This window comes from Triturus cristatus, chromosome 9, assembly GCF_964204655.1.
Source record: "Triturus cristatus chromosome 9, aTriCri1.1, whole genome shotgun sequence".
Lineage (NCBI taxonomy): Eukaryota > Metazoa > Chordata > Amphibia > Caudata > Salamandridae > Triturus > Triturus cristatus.
This window is the reverse complement of record NC_140592.1, coordinates 716,824,464-716,846,336: the sequence shown is the minus strand read 5'-3', so window position 1 is coordinate 716,846,336 and position 21,873 is coordinate 716,824,464.

Below are 21,873 nucleotides of genomic sequence, written 5' to 3'. Positions count from 1 at the left end.
CCTTGGGCAGTATGACACCCAACCTGTGGCGCAACTGAAAGAGCACTGTGACCAGGGCAAAAAGAATGACTATTTATTTAAACTGGGAATAATTAACTTTAAATTAGAGCAAGTGGCAACACTCGATGGGGAGCAATGCCCTAACACCTGGATTCAAGCTAGCCTGGCTGATGAGGGGTGGTACCCTGAAACCGGTCCCAGGATGCTTGTTTCTTCTCCAGGGAGGACCTGCTTGGCAGTTAGGGCTGGAATGTTTTCATGAGGAGCAGGGTCAAGACTGATCTCCATATGGCTGGGTCTAAACTGTGGTGGCATGGCATGGTGAGAAAAAGAATGGTGGATTCACCCCAGATCTTTTGTTTGATTTGTTCCACATTCTGACCATCTTTTGTGGTCCCCCCATGTGAGCACCTTCACTGTGCAGAGCAGAAGCTGCGTTTGTGGACTTCACAAGAACTCTGGGAATGCTTAATAACTGCTACAGAAATATGTCCCTTGTGCGTCTCAAGGAGATAGCGTTTACGCTTTAGTTCCCAAAGGCGGACCCGTCAGCAGCACTGCTGTCGGGATCACCACCTTCCTCCACAATCAAAATGAGGCAGAGGAAGACAGAGGTGGGATGTTGTAACATCAGCATTTTTGTCAGATAGCCTGTTGCCACTCACTTTAAGTGGAACCCCTAGCCTCATGTTCACGGTTGGGAACCTTGTTAGGGGTAGGCTAAACCCTGGACATTTACAGATTAGAAGTACTGATGAGCTATTAGTTCAGGTTGCAAGTAACTTTGAGAAACTCTTGTTGAACAATTGATAGTGGGGAAAATATAATTCGAGGTTTTTGATAATGGGTAATCAAGGGAACCATTTATCAGAAACTTTGATAATGGCTAATCAAGGGAACCATTTATCAGAAACCTTAACCCTGATCTCTGTTAAGAATTGTGGATGCCATAAAATATGTTCTTACTTGGTGGAGCAAGATGGATGACGTAACCACTACCAACGTAGATGGCCCAGTGCTGATAACCAAACCGATAAATTTCAATGAGGTCGCCAAGTTCAGGTTCACGTTCCATCTGGAAAGACAGAAGTGATTGATATTACACAAAAAAGAGATACCATATTTATTTCTAAAATAGCAATTAAATAATCCATAGAGTAAGTGACTTTAAAAAACAAAGGTAGAAGTGAAAGAAATATACAACACAGAGCTACAAACAGACCGTAAAGGCAGGGCAGAGTTCCCAATCAAGTGAAAAATAATCCATAGTGTTGCAACCTTTGGTGGCAAACTGACTATCGCAGGGACAAATGAGAGATCCTTAGAAAATATATATTCATATTTTAGGCTCCTGTTTTCCGTTTTTACTGATTTTTACAGATGAATACAGACAGAAAACCATTTATTTTCTTGTCTGTATTTATTTTTAAATATGGATAAAAACTGAAATTGGGTGCTTTTTGAGTGATTCTAAATAAACTTTGCCATGACTGCCAGGCCAATAACTGTATGGACCGATAGGTAAAGGGGTTAAAAAAGAAAGACATTTTGGTAAAGAGGATTAAACAGCAGTAGATATGCACAAAGCTGATACTGAAATGCGCATATTCTCATATAAGTACATTTATTTGTCTTTCTGCATTTGTTCATATCACCAAAACCTGGCAGACATTCAAGCATGGCTTTATATTTATTGGTTAAATAAATATGGAAATATACAAGTTTCAGCTTTATTTTTCCTCACAAACCCATATTAAATATGGATAAAAACAGATAAAGTTGACAAAAAATAAATATGGATAAATACAGACGGAAATGTCAAAAAAATAAACACCATAAAACCGGGAGCCCTATTCATATTCTTGAAATGTTCACTTGTTACACATATATTCAAATAGACATACTGGACCTGGCACACGTACCACGGGTGTAGCAGCTCCAGTAGCTCTTGCACACATGGCATACAGAAAAGTAGGGCCAGGGTGGCATCTGAACTGCCTAGTGATGTTTGCTGGAGAGGCTCCTTGGAATCTGTGTCACTGAGTTCATGCTGCGTCCCTAAATTTACTCTCAGCCACAAGGGGCTGGAAAAATCTCTCTTGGTTAAGGCAGTTCACACCTGTGGGCCTCAGTAAAAGAACTTCCTCTACCTAAGTCTAGACATCTAGACTACTTCCTCCTCTGCTGCCCAGAAATAGGGTAGCACCTACGCAAGACAAACAGAAGGGAACTGACTTGGTAGCCAACCCGCCAAGAGAGTTGGGGTTTCACCACATGAGTTCACATGCCAGAGAGTCAGGATGAACCTAGGTTCACAAACTCATTGTCTAAGTCCATACCAAGGCCTGTTGTGACTCAACTGGTGCCATCTATGATGGGCTCAAACTAACGGAGCACCAGGAACACAGAATGCAACATGTTTCATCAACAATACTTCAGGATTAGGGCAACAGGAACAGCTGGATGTGGTTGGGACAGAGTACATAGTATAATACCCAGAAAAACATGGAGCAGATCTCACAAAATCATGAGTTCTTCCAATAGTAAAACAGAGCAATCTGCTAGCATAATGCTTTTAATCTGTACTTGCATATGTTCCAATATTTCTGCCGCAAACAGGGAAATGAGGTTGGTCCGTTTAATGTTTATGAAGTGACCTGTAAATAGTGACCATTGAGAATGCGCAGGCGTCGTGAAAAATGGTGAGTAAGCCGAAACATGTCTGACGCCGCAAGGTGAAATGCCATGTCTGTCACATAACGGATAAAGTGATTAAATTATCACCCGGAGTGCCATTTCATTAAAGGATTTGTAGCGGAAGTCAGCGTGTATATATATATTCAGTCCTGATGAATAAACTTCAAAGCAACAACAAAGTTATAATCAATAATTCAGACAAAGGGAGGAATATTGTACTTTGGCCCAGGGACATGTACCTTGAGGAAGCGCATAAGCAACTTGATGATACCACTTGCTATAAAACTTCCAGTCACAAGGAAGTAACTGCAAGTGGCAAGGAGCTCAAAAAGAGATTAAACACTTACAGATCGGATGGCATTCTTAGCAAAGATGAATTTCTATTTTTGAACAATGACTTTCCTGTGCTCCCAGTGCTATATTTCCTCCCGAAGGTACACAAAGGCCTATCACCAGTCCAAGGTCGTCCCATCATCTCGGCCCGCAAAAATATGTGCGAATACATATCTAAATATGAAGACTTTTTTTCTAAAAGAACTGGTGACCAACTTGCCAACCTACCTAAAAGACACAAGTGATTTCCTGCTCAAAGTTAAAGACATCCCATGGTCTGACGATTACATCCTGATGTCTTTAGATATCACTTCACTTTACACCAGTATTCACCACTGTGATGGTTTATCAGCTTGTCACAATTTTCTCACAAAAATACCTATCCATTGTTATAAGCACAATGACTTGATCCTGTTCTTAATTAAATGGTGTATACATAACAATTTCTTCATGTTCGACAAAACAGTGTACCAACAGCTCAGGGGTGTTGCCATGGGAGCCTGTTTTTCCCCTAGCTACGCATGTTTACATGTGGGTTGGTGGGAGGAGCAGGTTTTCATGGCAAAACACTCTGACGCATGGAACAATCACATAGTGACATGGCTAAGATACAACAATGATGTAGTTGTAATTTGGAGAGGTAACATGGAAAGTGCCAGAGTATTCATTTCTGAGATCAATACCAAAGATTTAAATCTTGAGTTTAATGCTAACATGAGTTCTGTCTCAGTAGAATACCTTGATGTCATGCTATATGTTTCCAATGGTACACTACACTCAAAATTACACAGAAAACCCACTGCAGGCAACTCCACTTTGCATGCTTCAAGCTTTCACCCTAGATATCTGATTGCCAGTATTCCCAATGGTGAAATGCTCCACTTACACAGAATTTTCAGCTCCACTAGTGATCTCACTATATGTCAAAGGGAGGCACACCAAAGATTCAGGGCACGTGGTTACTCAGAAAAACACATAATCATGGCCACTAACAGGGCAAACGCAATTCCTAGGGAGGAACTTTTTAGTGGGAAGCCTACCACCAATCCCAATGACACTGATACCCCTATTGAGACAGCCAGCCAAGGCACAGTTAACACCCACCTTATCATTACTTACAACACGGAGGAGCGTGCCATCAGATCCATTATCAATAAACACTGGGTATTAATATATCTGATCCAACCCTAAGGCCCCTTGTAGCACAACGCCCTGATATCACCCACAGGCGGGCATTCTCCATGCACAATGCTTTGGTCAGAAGTAGCCCTTAAATCATTACCAAATCCAACTGGCTATCTGACATCAAGGGTTTTCTCAAATGTAGTAACTGCAGAGAGTGCAAATTTGTGACTAACACCAACCAAATCACTGCCACCTTCTGTAAAGAATCACTGACCATAAAATGCAGACTCACCTGCAGAACAGAGTACTCAGTTTATGTACTTGAGTGTAAATGTGGTCTAAGATACGTGGGCAGCACCAAACTACAGGTCCATCTTCGCATCCTCCAACACCTGAGGGCGATTGCCAAAAGTGACCCTACTTATCCTGTAGCAAGGCATTTCGAGGAGTTTCACAACAACAACCTAGAACACTTCAAATACTTTGTTGTGGACTGTGTGCCCCCCCTTAGACGTGGAGGTAACCGTGAGAAGCAACTCCGACAGTTAGAAACACGTCACATCCTTGAACTTAACACCAAAGCGCCTACAGGCCTGAACATCAGTGAGGAACTTCATAACTTTCTATAGTACCACATTAGTGTTGTTTGATCCAGCATAGAGTCTCAGTACCATAGATTACTCACTCACAGCCTGTCTTGTTATCTCTCTCACGCCAACTCTCAGTGTGCTTGCTTCTCTGTTTCTGTTTAGTTACTTGCCTTTTGTGTATTCTTTGTTTCATGCACTGTGGCCTATTATTGTGATTCTCAACAGTGTTTTATCTGTCATTATCGAAACCACATTGCCACCATGCTATGTACCTCTTGACAGCAGGGATGTGCTTCAGATTAGGACATACATCAACTCTGGTTCTGTCCATTTACCCCGCTCACCTTTGTTCTGTTTTGTGCTGCTACCATCTTGTATGATGATATCCTTTATTGTGATTGATGCCTGTGACTCTAGTGTTCTGGCTGGAACCTGGTTACAGGCATTTCCTTGTTGCATTGACAAAGAGACCTTGGCTAGTTGACTTATGTTGTTGGATAATCTCGGTTGTCTTTAAACCACTATGACACAATGTACACTTGAGCACTTTATTAGGAGTTGCATTTCACACTCTCTATCTATCCCTTGGGCACTCTTATATTACGCTAATCCAGCACTCCAGCACGTTTCCTGTTCATACCTCACATCCTTTATCCTTCTCATATTGACACTGTAGTGTTTTACACTCGCACTATCACTCTTTCTGGGCGGTCACCATTCTGGCTCAACTCTGCTTTTTTTGCTGACACCCCAAACTATGCATTTGTGCCATTCAATCTTCAACAACTACCTGGAGACGCATTAGGATTTTACTCTGCTGTACAGTTCTACGTAGTCACTAGGAGTCCACCACTCTGACCCTGGCTGTGGCCCTTATCACGGTGGCCTAATCGACATCAGCAACGGGAGACCCTTGTCTCCGTGCCACATGAATTGCAATCTTTAGTCTTTCTACTCTGGTGTTTACTGAACTCCACAGTCTTTGGTTGTTTATCATTTTTAAACATAGATGGTTTGTATATTTGAATTCATCCATCGTAATACCAATGCCTTATAGCAGATTTTTCCTAATGCTCAGTATTACTATTTTGTATTTTGCATTTTATATTTTATATGATGTGTTGATTACTTACATTAGCTATTCAGTCTGTCATTAATTTCATCTGTATGCTAGCAACGTGTCACTAACCAAGTCATTTGCATATGACTTACCGCGAATAGAGTTCAGCCTACAATGGCCACGTTGAAAAGGAGGCGTAAAATATGTATCTTCCACACACTATGTGTGGACATAGTAAAAACACTACTGTGCCTATATATTCTGTCACTCACCTGCAGCGCGCCATGTGCTCAAGGCCGCAGTCCGGTGTCCGAAGCGCGTCATTTGGACATGATGTTGCTATAAAGAATCCTGTATTTCATCTTTACTGGAGTCTGTGCCCGTGTGTTACCCGGCGTGGGTCAACCTTGGGAAGTTGTTTGTGTATATACATATATATGTGTACAATAGATTAAAAAAAACATTTTAAAAAAACATCATTGGATAATTTCGTATCAGGCTGCCGCCTAACCCCAACCAGAAATAATAAGTTTTTTTAATTAGTGTGAATTCATGTAGCAAACTGCTGATTTTAATTGATAAGCACAGTTTACAAGCGCTACACTTTGCACATTAGGTTACACACTGGGGAGAATAAATGAAGACAGCCAAAACCATTTCTCTTGCTTACATAAATATCTAAAATGCCCACTAGCAGTATACAAGTGGCATTGCAATAATGGAACGGATAATAAACAAACAACATACTTATGTGCTGTTGAGAGATAATTGGATTGTCCTTTGATTGCACAATGTTTTACCAAACCCCAATTTGCAAATTTTCAGATATATATCTTTTTTATAAATATATGTATTCTCTTATTGGTCAAATATTCTAATATTTGAATACTTATACAATATTTAAAGCGTATTTATTGAGATATTTAAAACATTCATATTTATATGTTTATTTATTTGTGCCTAAATGAAACGAATTTATTGATATAAATTGTGCAAACAATATGCTATGATCATAATAACAAATGTTAATGACTAATTTTGAATGAAGCAAAATGATGTGAGAAAAAATGGTATTAAGTATGTCTTCTATGTTCAAGACAAAAAACAGGGAAACCGGAAATAGATAATATGCACTGTCACTTTAAAAAGACAAAAAATGTCCGTGAGCGCTGTCATGTGATCAAGATCCAGGGGGGATCGAAACGCGTCATGGCCGACTGAGCACAGGGAAATAAAATATTGGAAGCACATATTTGTGGTCCATGCCTGCTTTTTGTTGCCTGCTGCGACCTTGGGAACCGTAAGGAGCCACTAGCAGTTTGTGAATATATGTGTGTGTGTGATTTTTAGGCTTCATACACACAATATATGTGTGTATTATTTTTTACTATCCCTATACGCTACCCATTCCTAAACCCTAACAACTCATTACTTCCCCTACACACTATCCCTTGCCTGAACCCTAACACCTCCTTACCACCCCTTAACACTACCCATCCCTGAAGCCTAAAACAACATTACTATCCCTTAACGCAAACCACCCCTGAATCCTAAAAAACCTTTACTACCACTAATTGTGAGAAAGTGGCTCTGTATATACTGTTCCCTAATAGGTACAGGGTGTACAGAGTCCACAGTCCCCCAGGGGCTGATAGAGGTTAAAGTTAGGTATGACCTTACTCTCTAAAGTGGTAGCTTGGTCGAGCAGTAAGGCAGTACCAGAGGACAGTGTAAAGCATTTGTTGTGCACACTCAGTCAGCAAATGGTCTCACACACTCAATAACTGAACTCTAGGCCAATGGTTTATATATATAAAATATATGCTTGTTTTATTTTTAGAACCACAAAGGGAATAAAAATATACTTTCTCAGAATGAGAGGTTGAATATAAATACTTTTGCAATAAGCAATGGATGTTTGTAAACAGTCACAGTTGGTTGCAATAAACAATCCTATTTCCTAAACATAACAATGCATTGAGCTCAATGTTAAATTCAGGTTATTTGTAATAAATTACTTTTCAGATTACTTTTGGAATTCCAGGTCTGGCTCCTAGATCCAGCCCTGGGATAATATTCAGAATCAAGTGGTGAAAGTCGACTTAATTACTGTACTGATTTTTAAATAATATTTAGCTATTTCAAAAGTTGACAGAAAATATTTCAAAGAAAACATTCAATGGATCTCTATGGCAAGAAATTCAAGTTGCAGGTAGAGTACTTTATCGTTACTTTTGTAATCCAGGTCTGAGTACCTAGACTCAGCACTGGGGTCTTTATCAGAAACAGGTAAGTAATTACGTTTGCAGAAATTGTACGATTTTAAAAGAATATTTCAAGATTGCAGAAATCAACACTTAGAAGAAATTTCACAGAAAAGCAGTCAATGGTTTCCTACGGAAGAAAAAGGAGTTAAAGGTAAGTGTAGTTGTGGGTACTTTTCAGAGTCAGTGCAGGGCACCAAGATCCAGCACTGGGAGCTCACCTAAGAGCAGGTGAGTAAATTCGTTTTTGGTACGCGACTGATTTTTGGTGAATATTTTGAGTTTTGAACAGTTCACACTTAGAAGAATTTCCAAGAAAAAGCCAGCCAATGTTACACTATGAGGAAAATGAAGATCGCGGTTTAAGGGTAAGTTCTCGACTGGCAGAGTTGAAGTTCTGGGCATAGACTCAGGGGTCTCCCAGTGTCAGGTAGGTACAGTCAGTTCACCCTCAGCGGTTTCAGGACGGCCGGGTGCAGTGAGAGTTAGGCCCAATGTTAGCCTATGAGGAATAGGGGGGCCTGGTTTGGTGGCTGCTGACTAGCAGGCCACGCGGCTGTGGGAGCTGGGCTCCTGGTCACTCACTCAGGGCAAGTGGGGAAGTAGGCTAGTGTAGAGATTGCACTGCCAGGGCCACTCGGGCGGCTAGGTGCAGGGTGCTTTTGAGCCCTCGGGCGCTCAATGGAAATCAATGGGAATGTTCCGGTTTGGAAAAAGGCTGCAAGCTCGGGGACGAGGATGCTTCAGGTGCCACCACCACTTCGAGAGGTAAGTTGGGGAGTTGTAGGTTAGGTGGGTACCCCGGGATTGGGCACAGGGGGCCGCAGGGCGCCAGGTGCAGGGGTGCCTTTTGATGTCGGAAATCTTACCCTCTTGTTGATCGCGGTTGGGGTGGCACTCTGTTCTGAGGCTGCAGGCTTCTTCCGGAATGTCGAGGGGGGTCCTTGGGTGCCGGACTCGGGGTCACAGTCACCGTGGGGTCGTCCTCAGGGTCTTTGTCTACTCCGGCACTGGCCAGGCTTGGCTGGTGCAGAGTGTGTTGGGTCCGCGGTTCCGGGCTGCTGCCAGGGGTTAAAAATAGGTTTCTGAGTAGAGCCTCTACTCATGGGAGTCCCAGGGGCTTAGAGCCAAAAGGTAGCCAGGTCCTCCGGGGTTTGGTGAGATTGCTGGCCACGAGAGATGCCGCGCTGGTGCAGGTCCGGGAGTCGACAGGCCGGTAGGGCTGGGGCCAAAGCAGTTGGTGTCTTGTTCCCTTTTTAGCAGCTGCAGGGCAGGTCTTTGTTCTTCTTGCTCTTCTTGTAGTTTTTCGAATCTGGAATCTGGGGAAGGAAGGTTCAGGGTGCCCCTAAATACTAGATTTAGGGGCGTTACAGGTAGGTGAAGGCCAGGGACCAATGGGTCCTTGTCCTGGGGTGGGTACACCCCCTATCCTGCCTCTCTCCTGTGGGAGGGGGGCAGTAGCCTAATCCTGATAGGGTAGGGCCCCCCATCTTCAAGATGGCGAGAGCCCGGAGATGTGCTTCACCTCGCCTCCCCCACCTGAGGGGTGGGGTGGGCAGGCTGGCACATCCCCTGTCCTTGTATGCGGTTTCCGGCCAAGCTTCCCGCCAGAGTGGGGGGTTGCAGTGGCCTGGGGAAACTCCAAGAGGCGGCATGCCTTTAAAGCTTCCCTTTGCTCATCCTGGGGGAGGAGATTTATCACCTCACCCAGGATGTGCATTGTTGCAGGCCCGGGAGAGCAGGGGCTCTCCCACCCAGGGGTCCAGCAACGTGTCTGCTGTGTGGCAGCCTGGGCAGCCTCAGAGCAGACGTGGATTGTAGGTTAGTTGTAAGGGGGCATCTCTAAGATGCCCTCTGGGGTGCTTAGTACATTAAATCCCACACTGGCATCAGTGTGGGTTTAATGTGCTGAGAAGTTTGATACCAAACTTCCCAGTCTTCAGTGTTGCCATTATGGTGCTGTGGAGCTCGTGTTTGACGAGCTCTCAGCACCATGTATTCTTAAATGGCAGCACTGCACTTACAGTGCCCAGGAATGGACCCGGGTACTGTAGGGGCACAGGGCTCCTGCTCCTGTGCCCACACCATAGGCGTAAGGCACCCAGCTAGAGGGGTGACTGATATATGCCTTGGCAGTGTAGGTGATGGGCATGGCACACAGAGATGTGTGCCATGTCGACTCTTTGTTTTGTCCTGCACCCAGACACTCAGCCTGCAAAGGCAGTGTGCGTGTGTAAGGGTACAGGGCCTCTAAGGGTGGCACAACGAGTGCTGCAGCCCCTAGAGGCCTTCCCTGGCCACAAGGCCCTGGGTACCTAGGGTACCATTTACCAGGGGCTGACATGTGGCTAGGGTTTGCCAATTTGGAGTTGGGGTGTTTTAAGGAAGGAACATAGGCCCTGGGCACCTGATTGGCAGGAGTCCAGGGTACACTTAATCAAAGTACATTCAGCAATTTAGAAAAAAGTGGGGGCATACCATGCAAGAAAGATGGCACTTTCTCACACTAATCACTACCCATCTCTGAATCCTAAAAAAAAGCACTCTTATTATCCCTATATACACCACTCATCCTACCCCATGAACCTATAAATGCATTATAAATGTAACATGTTGCTGCTTCCCTCGTTGTAGTGGTAAATGTGTTTCTTTAAATGCATTGTAGTAGTCCTTCCATGTAGCAGATGTACTGTAATGCTATAATACGCCGTTTAGGTCGAAGCCTACCAGACAGAGGGATATTTGGAAAGCTTCACTGCTAATGCATTTTTCCCATTGCTTACCATTGGCTGTGTGGTTTGCAACTCACATTTACTTGCTTTGTTTTTGCTGGCTGTTTGTTTTAGACTGTCCAGCTTAATTTTATCCCTTCCAATGCCCAAACCCTATTTACTGTATTCTTCCACAAGTACTGGATTTCTGTAAACAGGCCTTCAAATCTTGTTCTTATCTTGTCACATTTGCTGTGCATTCAAAGAAAGAGGTCAAATGTCAGTCTCTGTCTTCCAGGAAGCTTGTTGTTTACATCTCTTTCTTTGACCTCAAAGTGACAGGATTTATGTGGCAATCATGCTGGCTGCTGAGGGTGTGCTTGAGGAAGGCTGTAGAATGTCATTTTTCTTTCTAGCACAAAACAGAAACTAAATGTCTGTAAATGAACTATGCCGCTGATCAAAACAAATCAATACACTAGGTGATGATATTTCCACACATTATCGTTTGTGAGCTGTATATCTTTATCAGTAAAACTGGAAGTGTGTGAAAATGTAATGGTCATTTCAACTGAAGATGTGTTGTCTCTAATGGCAGTATGCTACCCCACCATGCATACTCCACTTTACCCCTCTCGACTCTACTCTGCACCACTCCACGCCACTGCACTCTACTCTCCACCACTCCACACTATGCCACTCCACGCTACTCTCCACTGCATTACTGCACTCTACTCTGCACCACTCCACTCTATGCCACTTCACTCTATGCCTCTCTACTCTACACCACTCTACTCCATGCCAATGCACTCTACCCCACACTACTCTACTATGCACCACTGCACTCTTCACCACTGCACTCGACACCACTCCACTCTGTGCCACTCAACTCTATGCCACTCTACTCTGCAACACTTCACTCCATGCTACTATACTCTTCGCTAATGCACTCTGGGTTGTACCACTCCATTCTATGCCAGTGCACTCTTCAAATTCCACTGTAACCACACCAATCTACTCTGCACCACAACACTCTATGTCACTGTACTCTATGCCACTCTACTGTACACCACTGCACTCTGCTCTGCATCACTCTACTCGATGCCACTGCACTCTAATCGTACCACTGCACTCTATGCCAATGCACTCTACACCACTTTACTCAAAACCAATGCATTCTATGCCACTTTACTCTACGCCAATCTTCTCTGCATCACTTCACTCTATGCCACTAGAGTCTATGTCACTGCACTCTACCACACTCTATTCTACATTGTATCAATGTACTCTATGCCACTGCTCTCTATGCCACTCTACTCTGTTCCACTCTACTTTATGCCACTGCACTCCTTACCAATGCACTACACGCCAATTCACTCTACGCCACTCTACTATACACCACTGCACTCTATGACAGTCTATTCTGCACTACTCACTGCCACTGAAATCTAGGCCACTCTACTATATGTCACTGTACCCTAAGCCATTGCACTCTATCCCGCTCTACTCTGCATCATTCCACTCTACGCCACTGCACTCTACTCTGTGCCACTTCAATCTACTCTGCACCACTCCACTCTGTGCCGCTGTACTCTTCAACACTGCTCTCTGAGCCACTGAAATCTACACCACCCTACTCTGCACTCTATGCCACTGCAGCCTACTTTGCACCACTCTACACCACTCTACTGCTCTCTACGCCAATTCACTGTATGTCACTACACTCTAGGCCACTTTCTCTGCATTGCTCCACCTGACACCACTGCACTCTATGCCAATCCATTGTAAGCCACTCTAACCTACTCTGAACCACCGCACTCTATGACACTGCACTCTACGACACTGTACTCTATGTTACTGCACTTTATGCCACTTTACTCTACTCTGAAACAATCTACTCTATGCCACAGCACTCTACGCCACTCTATTCCACTCTGTGACATTCCACTCTATGCTACTCCATGCTATGCCACTGAAATCTACCCTGCACCACTCCACTCTATTCTATGCTGCTGCACTTTATTCCACTGCACTCTGTGCCAATGCACTCTCACAACTGCATTCTAAACCAATGTACTCTGCACCACTGCACTATAGACCACTTTACTCTACTCTGCAACACCCTACTCTATGCCACTGCACTACCTCTATGTCACTTTACTTTGCACCACTCTATGCCACTGCACTCTAAACCAGTGCACTCTACGCCACTATATTCTACACCACTGTACTCTACAACACCCTACTCTGCAACACTGCACTCTCTGCCACTGAACTCTACGTCACTCTATTCTGTGCCACTCTTCTCCACAACACTGCACTCTATGCCACTACACTTTACTCTGCACCACTCTACTCTATTGCACTCTTTGCCAATGGACTTTGCGTCACTACATTCTACACCAATACACTCTACACCAATCCACTATACGCCAATCCACTCTACGCCACTCTAATCTACTGTTCACCACTGCATTCTATGACATTGCACTCTGCACTACTTCACTCTATGCCTCCCTCCTCTTCTCTGCGCCACTCTACTCCATGCCAATGCACTCTACCCCACTCTACTGTTCGCCACAGCACTCTACACCACTCCAGTTTTGGCCACTCCACTCTACTCTGCACCACTCCAATCTACTCTGCACCACTCCAATCTACGCCTCTCCACTCTATGCCACTCTACTCTGAAACACAGCACTCTATGCCACTGCACTCTATGCCACTGCACTCTATGTCACTACTCGATGACACTGCACTATACACCATTTCACTTTATGCCCCTCTACTCTACTCTGCACCACTTTACTCTATGCCAATGCATTCTACCCCCACTCTACTGTTTACCACTGCACTCTACACCACTGCAGTCTTGTCCACTCCACTCTGCTCTGCACCACTCCACTCAACTCTGCACCACTCCACTCTACGCCACTCCACTCTATGCCACTCTACTCCAAAACACTGCACTCTATGCCACTGCACTTTATGCCACTACTCTATACCACAACACTCTACACTGCACTCTACCCTGCACCACTCCACTCTACTCCATTTCACTCTACTCTGAAACATTATACTCTTAGCCACTTCACACTAAGCCACTGTAATCTACACCCCTCTGCTCCATCCTGCACCACTCCATGTGATTGCACTCTACGGCACTGCACTACTTTATGCCATTGCACTCTACACTACTCTACTTTAAATCACTGTACTCTACACCAATGCACTCTACACCACTTTACCCAAAAGCAATGCACTCTAAGGCACTGCACTCACAGCCGCTGCATGCTATGTCACTCTACTGCATTGTGCTCAATGTCACTGCACTCTATGTCACTCTATTCTACTCTGCACCACTGTACTCTACACCACTCTACCCACAACCACTGTACCCTGCACTACTCAACTCTGAACCACTCTAGACCAATGCACTCTACGCCAATGCACTCTACAACACTCTAATATGCAAGAATGCACTCTGTGCCCCTACACTCTATGCCATTAAGCTCTACTCTGCATCACTCAACTCTGCAGTACTCTACTGCAATCTACACCCCTACACTCTGCATCACTCCACTCTACGCTACTCTAATGTATTCTACACCACTGCACTCCATGACACTGCACTCTATGCCACTGTACTCTACACCTTTGCACTCTGCCACTCTACCCTACACCACTCCACTCTATACACTTCACTCTACTCTAAAACAATCTACTGTACGCCACTTCATTCTTTGCCACTTCACTCTAAGCCACTCTCATCCACTATGATTCACTCCACTCTATACCATCCACTGTATGCCACTGCAATTTACTCTGCACCACTCTACTCTATGCCATTTCACTTTACATCACTCTACTCTATGTCACTGCAGTCTACACCAATGCACTCTACACCACTTTACTCAAAGCCAATGCCCTCTACGCTACTGCACTCTATGCCAACCTACTCTGCACCACTGTACTTTAGGGCACTTCACTCTAGGCCACTCTACTCCACTCTACAACACTCCACAATACTCCAATCTATGTCTCTCTACTCCATTAAACTCTGCTCCACTCTGACACTCTACTCCATTCTATGTCACTCCACTCTGCAGTACTCTACTCCACTCTATGCCACTCTATGACACTACTCTGGTCTATGACGCTCTACACAACTCCCTCTATGCCACTCCATGCCATTTTACTCCAATGTATTCCACAACACACTTGTCCAATCTACACCACTCTATGCCACTCCACTCTTTGACACTAGATGCCACTACACTCTATGACACTCTATGCCACTCAACTCTACAACACTCTACTCCACTCTATGCTCCTCAACTCTACAACAATCTATCAGTAGCGGCTCCTTCGCTATGGCGGAGGAGCATCACCCCCCGCTGAGAGCCAGTTGAGGGAAACGGGAAAAATAAAATGATAATAAAACCATTTTGTTCTTTCCCTGGTAGAGCCAGGTGGGGCCATGATGACAGCAGGGGGGGAGTAGTGCACACTGTAAGTTTGCATGATGGTTTGGCTGGCTGTCTAAGGCCGGCCAAACTGTCACGCACGAATGTATGATGTTACAACGCAAACATTTACAAAGCATGCCTTTACAACGCAGTTTTTACATCCCAACATCCATTACAACGCATTATTTTACATCGCATGCCATTACAATGCATTTTTAGAAACTACATTTACAAAGCATTACATTACATTGCATTATACCATTACAACGCATACCATTATAACGCATACCATTACATTGTATTTAAGGTATGTGTTGGATAGTGTAGGGGTAAAAATTACTATTCTAACTCCATTAAGTGCAACAGTAGGGTAAGTGTTGGGTAGTGTAGGGGTAAAAATTACTATTCTAACTCCATTGAGTGCAACAGTAGGTTAAGTGTTGGATAGTGTAGGGGTACTATGCGTTGTAATAGTATGCATTGTAATGACATGCAATGTAATGCCTGCGTTGTAGTGACATGCGTTGTAATGACATGTGTTGTAGTGACATGCGATGTAATGGCTGCGTTGTAATGACATGCGATGTAAAGGATGTTGCGTTGTAATGACTGCGTTGTAAAGGTAGTGCGATGTAATGACTGCGTTGTAAAGGTTGTTTCCTGTCACGCACACTTAGATCTTTTTCTTCTACACCCGGCTCCTGCACAGTCGGGTGAAGAAGAGGCACAGGCTCCTAGGACCTGAGCGAGCATCAGACTAGCCCGCTCAGCCCAATCACGGCGGTGCTCTCATGCATTATTACCAGTATGAGAGGAGCATCTTGGTTAGCGCCTAGGAGCCTGCGCAGTGTGCTCCAGCCTGTGAGGATTCAAAGTCAGGCCCGGGACAGAAGAACCCCGAGACAGTGGCTGGCAGCGGCAAGTAAGTGCTTTTTTTAGTTTTATTGTTATTTACCTCGCCCACCACTTGTTATCAAGAGCAGCTGCAACTGCAATCTACTCTGCTCTACGCCATTCTACTCTACAACAGTCTACTCCACTCTAAGAAACACACTGTACTCCACTCCATTCTGCTGTACACCACTCTACGATACTCTATGCCACTCCACTCTACGACACTCTACTCCACTTTGACACACTGCTCCACTCTCTACCACTCAAATCTACTCCACTCAACTCCCCCATGACACTCCACAACACTCTACATCGTGCCATTTTATGCCACTCCATGGCACTCCACTTCATTCCTCTCCTCTCCACTCCACTAAACTCTACTCTACATCACTCTACACTGCTCTATGCCACTCCACGACTCTCTATGCCACTCCATAAGAATTAACTGTACTCCACTTTACGACACTCCACTCCATACCACTTTCCTTTACCCCACCAACTTTTAGCAATGTGGAACAGCAGGCACACTGGTTTGGAGCGTTGCTAAAACATATTGGCAAAGCCAATAGTTCTTGCGTTCGCAAGGCCTATTGGCATCTCTTGCAGTACCCAACAGCGTTGCTCTGGCACCTGCGCCCTCCTCCTACCGCCTCAATTTCTACGTTAAATTTCTGGCCTCTATCAAATACTCTTACATTTTCACATTTTTATTTTGACTAATTCTGGTTATGCACAGCTCCTTTTCTGTCTGATTGGTAGAGATGAAGAAGGCCATCTTCTTCAGCACTGTATGCTGGACATCAGGAAGTGGTTGGGAAGGCACTTGCTTAGATTTAACACAGAAATATTAGAGATTATCATGGTCCAGGCGACTCAGCCTTCTGGAAGTCTTTCTGTGGCTTTTAGAACTAAGAGCCTGCTCTCTGTAAATGCAGGTAGCCACACGTATGGGAGCCAAAACCCATTGTAACCTCAAAATGACAGCACAAATCTTGTCAGTTGTATCCGCATGTAGAATTCTACTATGTCATAATTTTGATGATACTCCTTCACTGTCCATGCACTTATCTGTTCTCACTTGGACTATTGGAATGCAGTCCATCTAGGCATCAACAGCTCTCAGATCCACTGCCTAAGATTCCTCAGAGCCAGTCTGGCTGGCTGCGGTTGCTCCACGTTTTAGAGGAGCCCTTGGTTATTAGAACAACTACATTTGCTTCCGATTCACCTCCTTTAAAGTCCTATGCATTGACCAATGCACTTTATTTGGTATCCCTCTGCTTTTTCTTTTAAAGACCACATATAAGTGTATTCCCCTCACAGATATATACCCATTACATTTGTCTCTGGAGAGTGCTTCATTTCAAGAAACTATGATCGCTTCTTTGCTGTCCTCGCATCTACTGTACATACCATTTCTTCTTTAACAGAATTTGGGAATAATTATAAACCTGTCTATTCCCAGACTTTCTTACCTGGGTTTGCTAATCGTTTTCTCCTTCTTAGAGCCAGGAGGCTTGAGGTTGAATAAGAGCTTTGTATAATTTCACATAACATGGCATTGCATGACATACTTCTATTTAAGTACTCACACTCCAGATAGGGACGTTTCAGCACACACACTGAATCGATCACAGTGCTCTGGCCAAAAGGAGCATTTATGATGCCCTAGGGAACAGAGGCAACGTCATGCTTTAAACAGTGCTGTGTTTTTAGTGACAGAAAACAGAGTGGCAGTGAGCTACTTAAGCAATGCCTTTTTTTCACGCACGTCCTGGTAGTAAGTAGGTGTCAAGGGTGGATGGAGGGCTCTAAATAACCCAAAAAGTCCCTCCCTTGATTTGTGAAAAAGAATCACACTGTGGATACTTTTAGTGAGCCACGCGGCCACAAGCATGTTGTCAGTCGTATTTGCATTTTAAAAAAAGATTACCAAACATAACTACAAAATTCGAGTTCCTAAATATGTTCAGAGGTGTCAAATATATAGAATAATTGTGAGAAATTATATGTTTGTCAAGTGAGGGGTGTGGAGGAATTTTATACACGAAGGAGGGAGAAGAATGAAAACTTTGAAGACCTTTGCTTTACAGCAGGATTCTCCAACATGTTGATCGCAAGCTACCAGTAGCCCCCAAGCTGCCTTGGAGTAGCTCTCCACCTGCCACTCGAGTTCAGTAGCATTTCACCTGACTTTAAAGTAAAGGTGGGTGATGGGGCTGGATGCCATACCTTTCTCTCCAGTCTCAATTTCGTTAAATGTAATTAATTTCCTATAGCGATCTCTTATTGCCTCACAGGTGTAACAATGGACAAGGCGATGAATGCAGATATGTTTCCTTGTGGAGTGTTACCTCGCCTGTGTGTACCTATTGCTAATGATCCTAGTTAAGGATGTAAGGTATAGTTCAGACATAACTTTGTGATGTAGTTGTGTGTGAATTTGCGCATGTTGCGGGACAACTTGTGCATTTTCTTCTGGGGCACTGAAAATTCTAGGACTTGCCTTTCTCATAATCCTGGTACTATGCAGACCAGTTTCTGGACATCAACTAATGGACTGTAAGACAGTTAACTATTTTAGGAAGATATTGGGGGCCTAGCTCTTATAATAAGAGCAATGTCTTCATATGTGTTGTATTACCAAGAGAACACAAACCCCAGGGAGACACTTTCCTCTCCAAGGTGATTACAAACAAGAGTACAAGGGCAAAAATGGTCCTTCGGGGCCCCATAGATAAACTTGTAATGATACAGCTCGAGTGCCATTAATGCTGGGTGTCACTACAGCAGAACCGGCGCTCACCATTTCTGTCACATCTCCTTTATGTATCCCTAATTAATTTATATATGTGGTGATAGCTTGGAATGATTTTCATTGATCAGAAGCAGCTCTCACTATTGGATATGTTGAAGACCCTTGCTTGAGAGTACTTTGGTGGCGACTGAGTCCATGGACTTGGAGTTGTCATCGCCATCATGTCAATGATACTGACTTTGTGGCTAAAACGATGCCGTGGCATTCCACTCCTCCATTTGCTGCTGCCGGACAGCTTCCATCCTCTGCATCATGCCCTAGAGGACACCTTCCACCGTCCCCCACAGACCTCCACCACATACACCTCGGACATTGATGAGGACCCGCTCAGCTCGCGTGGCCCATCTGACTGCACGGCAAGTCACCGTCCTGTGGTGGGGTGCCTGTGCCGGCCGCAGTGCATCCGGGGCCACTAACTCTGTGCTTGTCAGGTCCAGCACCCCTTCTTCTGAGATGTTGGATGGCCTCTGAGGCGAAGGCCTTGGGGTCATCAACTCCATGTGTCTGTGGCCTTGCTCTGTCCGCAGGCTCCGGCCTCAAATGCGGCCCACCAGGGCTCACACATCAGATTGAGTCCTGACCGACCCGGACGTCGCATCACCGCAGGAGGCACACGCCACCACGGCCAGGACCAACTCCAACCCCCAACTGCCAGTGTAAAAACAGTCATACTGGCAGACTGACTGAGTTGCCCGCACCTGTCGTGAATGCCATCTTCTGCCTGATCCCCTGCTCAGCACTTCAGGTGCCACTAGCTTTGTGCACCATGAATCATCGTCCATCACTGTTTTGGTTATGTGCTGTGGAGAGCTCATGCAGCAATGTCACCTCAGGAAGTGTGGGAGACCTGGGACGGCGATGAAGTAGATGATGCAGGTGTGACAACCCCCACTGTAGCTGCATCAGGAATGTCCAGAGGGGACACAATCCTAGACATTTTCTTTACATGAGCATGCTCAGCTCTGGGGACCCAACCGCAGTGCACTGAAACTAACGGACACTTCTGTTTGTATGTTGGGTGACCTCTGTACTTGCTCCGGCTCCCTGCATGTTGCTCAGCAGTTGACTCTTTAATGCAGGTGTTTTCTGTTTCCATTGCACTCGTGTCCACTGTTCAAGTTGTTGCCAGCACCAAGCACTCTGTGCGGGCTGCCTTATACTCACCCCACACACACCCAGCACAGGCATCACTGTACATGTGGCCCTGCCAATAAAGGGGCCGGGCGCACGTTCAACATGATATCTGCGTGTGTCCCTGTCGTCTTGTTGTATGCATTACAGGACATTACATTGTGCTGTGTACAGCGGATGCAGATATGTCACCGCAGGCAGCGGGTTAGAGCTTGGACATGTAGCTTTCTTGTCACCCACACAATTCGTAAGGGCAGTGGACCTTGCCATCGTACGCAGAGCCAACGTGGGTGTGTAACTGATATGTGTGTGCCCCTGGTCATGGTTCTGTACTGGGAATTTGCATCTGCATGTGTCTCTATGGCAGTGTGCAGTGTGGGTCTCCTTTGTGGGGTGTAGGTGGTCCCTGAAGGGTAATAGACACCCACGTATGTGATCTAGTTCACCTTCCATGGGTTCGGAACACACCCGCACCTGTTGGGCCACCTTCTTTTGGCGTTCTGACACCTGGCATTGGGGTGCCATGTGTGGGTCAGTGAAGTGTTGTGAGCCTGCCGTGCTTGCGGGTGCTTCATGCTGTGTGGTCTGTTGCAGGGTCTGGGTTCTCCTCTAAGTAGCTTGGCTGCCCTGGTTCTGGTGGTGGGTTGCGTGGGATGTCTATGGGCTATTGTAGGGCGTCGGTGTCGAAGGTGTGGTGGTCCTCTCCGGCATCACTGATGTGTGGTCTTCTGTGCCCTGCTGGAGGTTTTGTGTGTCCCTCTGCAATGTGGAGGGGAGATGCATGTTGACATTGTGTTGACATGTGTGTTGGCACATTGTTCTTGTTTACATGCAGACTGTATGACAATGTACAATGTGACTGTTTTGGAGGTGCAGGATTTAGATGCGGGACAGTGTACATTTGAACTACATGACTGGTGTGAGGTTTTACATGTACATTTCCATTTCACAGTTTCCAGCTCTGTCAGATGTAGTGGACCTGTTTCTGCGCGTGTGCGGAGCCAGTTGTGTCCTCTGTTCTGCAGTGTCGGGGTTGCACATTGTACCATATTGTCGTCAATGTGGATGTGCTGTTATTGCTATGTGTGTGTGCTGCAGTGTGCCACAGGGATGAGGGACATGATCCAGGGTCATTGTGGGTGCGCAGTGTGCTACACATAGTTGTGCATGTGTGACATTGTGCCCATCTCCCCCCGTCCCCCCAGTCCCTGGTCTTTACTCACCCTGTTGATGTTGTGTCAGGTCCTCCCGAGCTGTGTAGGCACTCCCGACTCCTTGTACCGTCTCCTCACTGTTGACTGTGGCCTCCGTTTCCTCCAGCTCCTCCTGTGGCGCAGGACTCCCACCTTCTGTCGCCATTGCTGCCTTCCTGTTAGCAGCACCTTTATGCCTGGCTGCATTCAAGGTAGTCTGATTGTAGGTCAGTTGCTGGTTGTGTTCTGTCACCTCCGGGACGCTGGTCTTGTTTTCCTGCAGACTGCACCCCGTCTTCCTCTCCCTCTTCTCCTTGGCCTTCCCCGACCCCGTTGTTCCGTGCTGGTGGTCTGTGGGGCTTGTGGGGTTTGCGTTGGCCTCTGAGCTCGGTCAGGGTGCATCCATGTTGCTACGCACTTTGGCTTCTTTCTGGTGTGTTGTTTTTGTTGCTTTTATAGTGCATTTTCCCACCAGACGCGTGGGATTTGCAGGCCTGCCGCTGGTTTTCGTTGCTTTTTGTATCGCGATTGGCCTTATCTCAGCTTTTTTCGCGTTCGTGTTTCGCATTTTAGCGGCGTGGTGTTGAT